The 7,694-nt window shown below is 43.1% G+C and overlaps 1 non-coding gene across 1 annotated transcript; it reads left to right on the forward strand.

Moving 5' to 3' along the window:
* The first annotated feature begins 3,759 nt into the window (after positions 1 to 3,759).
* On the forward strand, positions 3,760 to 3,834 carry Trnai-uau. The gene has a single exon. It is a non-coding gene; the product is annotated as a tRNA-Ile (tRNA).
* Positions 3,835 to 7,694: the final 3,860 nt, after the last annotated feature.

The raw sequence follows: 7,694 nt of genomic DNA on the forward strand, positions 1-7,694 counted from the left end.
GGGAGTATAAGTTAAATAATGTGAGAGATACTCGCCTTTCTAGCTACAGTTTTTATTAATAGTACTTCAAAGTGCTCGACTCCCATCTCCCACAACTGTGGCCTCACCTTAGCACAAAATCCACATCCTTCTTCTGCCTTTGTTCAAATCTGTTTCCCTTAGTACAAGAGAAACCTACTCCTAATTATTTATCCTGTTACATTCTTTCACACAGTCAATGAAAGCAGTAAAGGTCCACTTGTTCCCCCTTAATCATTTTTAAGTATTTCGGCTCCTCACGTCACATTCCAGGATATCGTTTGTGTTTTAAAAACGGTGCCAGATGTGTTACACTGATTTCCTGAAGGCAAGACAAAAATTCCATCAGTAGGCCGAAAAAGAGGGAAAGCTAATAAGAAAATAGTGCGGATGTTGTATAATGCGATCTCTATCGAACGAGAGTGATTTCTTCCTGTGAATAACTTTTTGGGGTGCTGATCAACCCGAAAAGTGATGTGCAAAGCGGTGTCAGTGAAGTGTAAAGGCCAGCTGGTGATCTACTAAATCCCCTTCAGTTTCCCTTGGTTTTCTTCTGCTGTGATTTGCCACTGCGTCACGACGTCTTAAATTGATCGAGGAGTTCTACTGCAAAGAATGTAACATGTTTCCCATTCGTCAGTTACGTGTTCCATGGATCATTAGAACGATTTTTTTATCGAAATGATGTAGAACGAGTCATTTTACAGAACTGAGAGCTGGGCGGAGCTGGAACTATGAAAGAACGGGGTCACATGCAATAATGAATTTCGGCTAATTGCATCGAGTTTTCAGTTAACGGACGAATAGTGATGGAGGGCTTTTGGCAGATTGAAAGCAGTGATCATATTGTTTGATGTTCGTTGTACTGTTAGTCACAAATGGTAGCAACAATTTCTAACCACAGGTTGAGAAACGAGAAGGTTGCACCAAGGAGGATCAAAGCCTACGACGAACGTCGAAGGCAGTTATTCCCTGTAAGGAATTCTACTGGCAACCCCGTCCCAACTGTCCCAACTACGTCTGTCTTTACGGCAACCACTGGAAGTGTGCAACAATCTTCATGGAAAATAACAAATATGCAGAAGGCCAGCCACATGAATAATGCCCCTGCCAAAGTATTAATCGCATTAAAGGTCTGTAGACATCCACTCTCTTCACGGATCCGACCTAGCTTAGACGGCAAAGTAAGACCAGATGCAACTCACTGCGAAAACAAACTGAAGGCCACTTCATCCCTCTGATATCCCCGAAGGGTGCCCTCTGTATAGGAAGTGTCGGTGTGACAATACTCTTCTTAGGGCGCCGCCCTTCAGCATGACCTATATAGATAGACGGTAATTTCTTTCTAAAGACAACATAGCACGACCACACTTTGGAAGAAGTGTTACTGTTTGCAGTACTTAGGCTTCCTTCCGCTCCTAATCCCCCTCACTTCCCTTCTGCTTCGGTGTAAGATGGTTCGCAAATAGAATGGCATTTAGCTGAAGGGCACAGATATTAACATTAAACATTTACATACGTGCTTCATTGTTGTTCGAAGGAAACATACTCCTTATTAATCTGTATTATACCGAACTCACTAAATTTCTTAGATGTTCTAAGTTCGAATGTAAATTTTTTGTAGGCACGTACGTGTTTCCAGCCGAAGTCAGTTCCGTAAATGCCGGCCCAGTGTGGCCGAGCGGTTCTAGGCACTTCAGTCTGGAACCGCGCGACCACAACGGTCGCAGGTTCGAATCCTGCCTCGGGCATGGATGTGTGTGATGTCCTTAGGTTAGTTAGGTTTAATTAGTTCTAAGTTCTAGGCGACTGATGACCTCAGAAGTTAAGTCGCATAGTGCTCAGAGCCATTTGAACCATTAATGTAAGCTCACATTGGTCATCAGCCTGAAACAGATGCTTAACCACCGTTTCAACATACAAGTACCATTTGGTAACATTTTATCATGGAAATGAAATGGTCGTGGCGACAGACATGTCTTTTTTTATATCCTTTTGACGTCGTTGCATTTGATCCCAAGCGCAATCGAGTGCCCGCTAATTGAGATTTTTTTATATCGATAAATCTGCACCCGCATGAAGATATTTTTCAGGACCCGAACCAGAAAATGATTTGGATGAGCCTGTTCTCGCCAACACCATATGGTATTATAGCTACACAAAGAGAGCCACGCTCCTCGACAGCAGCGTGTGATGTGTGTGTGTGCACTGCGCAGCCTCATTGGCATGCAGCACATTCCGGACGGGCCGAACACAAGCTGACAAATTCTCCCTGCGGTTCTGTGTCGCCAGCCTCATGTATAGCTGCTTCCCAAAACACAGGTGTCTGTAGTAATGGTTTACGTGTTTGGTAGAAATTCTGTGAGCAGAATACTTTCAGTGTTCGAAAAACAAAGCTTTCTAGCTGGTGGTTGGATACACTTTTTGTGTGGATTTTAGTTTACCTTGCTTTACCATTGTCTCGTCTGTTGTTTCGAATCAATATCTTGAAAGCCGTCTCAGCTTCCATACACAATAATAATGGGTATGGGAAAGTTTCAAATCAAAATGGTTCAAATGGCTCTGAGCACTATGGGACTTAACATCTGAGGTCATGAGTCCCCTAGAACTTGGAACTACTTAAATCTAACTAACCTAAGTACATCACACACATCCATGCCCGAGGCAGGATTCGAACCTGCGACCGTAGCGGTCGCGCGGTTCCAGACTACAGCGTCTAGAACCGCTCGGCCACATCGGCCGCCTAGAATTATACGAGGAGCGTTCAATAAGCAATGCAACACTTTATTTTCGGCCAATTTCTGTTGAAAAAATGCGGAATTAGTAGTGGGACATCGCGGAATATTCCCGTTTCAATCCCTATAGCTCCATGAAGTTTCGACAGGTGGCGGAGTTGTTCGTTGTCTTCAGCATGACGTCTGTAACGGAGATGCGTTCGAAGCAGAGAACTGTCATTGACTTTCTTTCGTGGGAAACCGGAGCATCGCTGTTACTCATGGGCACTTGCCGGGTGTCTACGAACACCTGGCAGTGAACAAAAGCACGGTGAGTAGCCAGGCGAAGCGTCTGTCATCTTCGCAACAAGCTGGCACAAACCCGTCTGATCCCTCTCCAGCCGGCCGTACGCACACAGCTGTGACTCATACGATGTTGGAACTTTGATATGTCCGAAAGAACAGACACCATTGGTGTCTTGCAGCTCTCGAAGAACGAAATTATAATGAAATCCAGACCGTTAGCTGCTTGCAGGCGTTGATAAATATCAACGGGGACAGTTGAAAATGTGTGCCCCGACCGGGACTCGAACCCGGGATCTCCTACTTACATGGCAGACGCTCTATCCGACTGACCCATCGAGGACGCAGAGGATAGTGCTACTGCAGGCACGCTCCCCGTGAGACCCACATTTCCAACTTACTGTCCACACACTACGTTTGTAGTGCCCCTGCCCAGTATACTCATTGCTCCCGGCAGTCAATGTACCGATTCCCGTAAGAGTTCGAGCAATGTCAGTGCATGTGCTCTGAAGAAGATCATTGGCCGGTAAGCCTTATCTATACGAAGGTGTTTTTTTTTTTTTTTTTTTTTTTTTTTTGGCATGTCCGAATGAACAGATACGATTGGTGATCTTGCAGCTAGTGGGCAAGTGGGCAGGGGCACTATAAATTTAGTATGTGGACAGTAAGCTGGAAATGTGGGTCTCACGGGGAGATAAGTCCCTGCAGTCGCACTGTCGTCTGTGTACTCGATGGCTCAGTTGGATAGAGCGTCTGCCCTATACGTAAGAGATCCCGGGTTCGAGTCCCGGTCGGGGCACACATTTTCAATTGTCCCCGTTGATGTTTATCAACGCCTGTAAGCAGCTAACGGTCTGGATTTGTTTATAATTTCCTTCTCATTTGAGGTGATCGACGGGTCACAGTCAAATACCTCCATGACAGTGCAAGGCCTCACACAAGTCTGCCCACCCAAGAGGAGCTCACAGAACTTCATTGGAATGTGGTTACTCATCCACCCTACAACCCAGATCTCGCACAATCCGACTTCCTTGTGCTTCGCCTTATGAAGGTTGCACTCCTTGGGATGCAGTACGTGGATGATGGGGAGGTTACTGATGCAACAAGACGTTGGCTGTGACGTCGACAATTAGAGTGGCACCATGAGGGCATACACGCCCTCCCAGTAAGGTGCCGTGAGGCCGTCACATTGAATGGAAATTAGTCAAAAGATTGTGGAATAATATGGTGTAGTGGAATCCTGAATAAAACAGGCCTGCTTTCAGGAAAAAAATGTTGTATTAGTTGCTGAACGCCCTTCGTAAAACTCTGTGTCATAACAATGCACATTAGATGATTATTTAATATCCTTTTCACTCTTTGCACTTCTGTCGTTTAAATTTTTGGAGAGATGTATCGGATATGAAACTGCAATGAGTATACAAGTCATTTTGGTTATAAGAAAGTTTTAATTGGGCCATAACTGGTTGTAAACATTAAAGTAAGTACGGTTTATACCTATTAGTACTATGTTTGCACTTTGGGAAAAAGTTGACTCAAATAACCAAAAATTTATAATAAAGTCGTTAAACTGAGTGTTACATCAGCATAGAGGCCTATATCAAAATATTAGTTTAGTCTTTAGTAAAACACGTGTGACGCGTGTTGTAGCGATTGTTAAGATCTATATGGGGACAATTCTCAGCGGCAGACCCTAACAAATGTGGTATTCGTCCAGCCTTCTTCGAATGTTTCATTGCTTTTACAATATTATTTCCTGTTCATCACTGAATGTTCTCAGAGAAAACTTATTATTTCCTAAAACGGGTTTCAGGCCACTATTTGTTTCCCTGTGCAACTTCAAGTATACATTTATTGTACTTTTTGGAACTATAAGTAAATGTCGTGTGACTAGGGCCTCCCGTCGGATAGACCGTTCGCTTGGCGCAAGTCTTTCGATTTGACGCCACTTCGGAGACTTGCCCGTCGATAGGCATGAAATGATGATGATTAGGACAACACAACACCCAGTCCCTGAGCGGAGGAAATCTCCGACCCAGCCGAGATGGGTGTAGCATACCTGAAGAAACTTGTGGACGCTTCCCTTTGCTGCATTCGGGCCATTATCAAAACTGTACTTGGTGTTACAAGCAAGATACAGCGTATGTCTCCTGGGAGTGCCTAATTTTTCGCTTAATGTGTTTCTGTGAACTGCATGAACTGTCAAACTTATTGCTATCATCAGGTTTATCACCAAATGTAAAATAATGCAAGTTGCATGGTATAGGCACCAAATGCCAGTGAACTAAAATGAGATAAAAATATCTGTCGTTGAATAATCAGTACGTTAACCAATGGCCTTACTTGATCCAAACGAGAATGCGTTTTCCCTCTGTCACAACGCAAACGGCAGACGTCGTAAGCCTCTAATTATGTTCGTCCACATCTTATTCGCTATTCAGAGGCGAATATTCTCCCACTGCGTGCACCTTGGAAGAAAACTGTTCATGTACCCGATTTCTATTTCCCGAGGGACTGACACCGTCTGAAATTTGCAACTCAATGTTCAAACAATCCTGTGATAATTGTATTTCTTCAGGAAATACTACAAACGCCCCTAACAACTTTTATTAAAAGCAATCGTGATTTCATCTCTGCGTTTGAATCTCGCAATGATGAATTTTCTCTGGTTAAACAGACGATTTACGATGGAAGTGACTGCCAGCATTCGTAATTTAAGTGCTGGCAGACTTCGTTATGTTATTTATGACAGGCCGTAAATCACGTGCTAGATGGATTCCATGGCAGCAGACGTCGTGTCTGATGTGAAGTAAAACTGTGTTATTTAGCCGGGGGAGATGGATTTCTGGAAGAACGGTAACATGTGCCGGGGGCCGACCCATTACTAAAGGTATAATGCAGCCGGCAGTATATGGAGCGAAACCAGACCGAGAGTCTGTCGAACAAATAATTCAGAAGCCAATAATCGACAGGAAAAGTGATGCAAAACATGATTAGATTCCTGTACAATACCGTCTGGCTGCAGTAGAGTGCACAGTGTAATTACCCTTCCTTGAAAGTTAAAGTAGCCCGGCAGACACTAGTTCATGAGAATTTCCCACATGGTAAGCAACTTATACTTGAATTGTGGAACAACTACTCTGAAGAAGTCTGTCTCATGCACCTAATGGGATATATCCTGAACCGTTTCTTTTTTTCACTAGTAGCCGAGGTTTTAGTACACTTCCGTTGTTGCTATGACAACAATAACGTGGGATGATTGAATGGAAATGGAATTTTGCCAATAAAAAGAGTATTTAGAATTTATTTGACGAATCACATCAAAGGTAATATCAGTTTACCTATTTACATTGTTAGTTGGAATTAAACTATGGATTCAGAACTTAGGACTTCGATAGCTAGAAACTTCTAAAAATATTTTTGCCTTCTGACAAACTCTATGCGTGCGAAAAATTAAAAAATGGAAAACGATCTCATCGTATTCTATGATGAATTGTAGGTTTCCCTGTAACAGCCTGGTTACTGAAACACCATGATTTTCATACCAACCTTCGCATTTATGAGGGTATTATTTATTCTTTTTTCTTACAGTATGCCCTTTTCATTATGACAGATAACCTTTGGTCTTAGAAAGCATGGTGAATCTTTGTTTATGCCCGTTATAGTACTCTCATGGTACAGTAAAAACGTTGTAATTAATCAGTGTCATCGTAGAATATAAACAAACGTCTCATGGCTAATGTTGTGTGAAGAAACTGACCTTACAAACTCGTCGCTTGATAATAGGAAGCAATGAAGAGGACATAGTGGCAACTTCATCCTATAAGTCTGCCTGAGAGGCATGATTAAACAGCGCAACTGTACGCCAAAAGACACGAACCCCGGTCTGACAGACAATTTTAACTCGTCACAAAAGTTCACCTTTGCGATTGAATCAGATGAAAGAGCAGGAAGCATGTAACAACATCTTGAAATACGTAGAGAAAGGAACTGTTGGCAGAATGTCTATACGTACACTTTATCTTACCAGTTTGCAAAAGAGATTACAACATAGTGCCGCTAAATCAGTTGTGGAACAGTTATGAAGCACGGTCGAGAGGTAAATGCATACATAAGAGACAGGGAAGGCTGTTATTCAGTAGTAGCAGTAATTAATAAAAATGTCGTGTAGCTCAATGGCAAGATACACGCCTTTCAATTGGACGCCACTTCTGTGACTTGCGTGTCCCAAATCTACCCCAGTTACCTATTTGGAGAAGGGGGACCTACACTTTAACGTGGAATCCGAATCTCGTATCGTTCCTGATAACACCTCACAGCGTTGAGAGGTGAAGGTCAGATTAAGGGCAGTCTAACAATTTTCGTGGTCCGATCGAGATCCGGTCCCACGCCCTCTCGATGTCCAGCCACGCGGTTTACTGCATACAGGTCATCAGCCCCGACAGTTGGGAACAAAGTTGCTTCAGAATTTGATGTCTAAAAGATATTGCTGCAGTTCTGCTTTGTGACTCAGTCTTCTTCAAGATAGACTTCTATCAAGCTGTTTAGGACAGCTGAATTAAATGGCAATACCAGAAGAAGATTGCAGTCTAGGCATTCTTCTTTTTTGCCAACGATTATGCTATTCAAGTAGATAGGGAAGATGCAAGTTAAATATTC

This window comes from Schistocerca piceifrons, chromosome 3 (genome assembly GCF_021461385.2).
Source record: "Schistocerca piceifrons isolate TAMUIC-IGC-003096 chromosome 3, iqSchPice1.1, whole genome shotgun sequence".
Lineage (NCBI taxonomy): Eukaryota > Metazoa > Arthropoda > Insecta > Orthoptera > Acrididae > Schistocerca > Schistocerca piceifrons.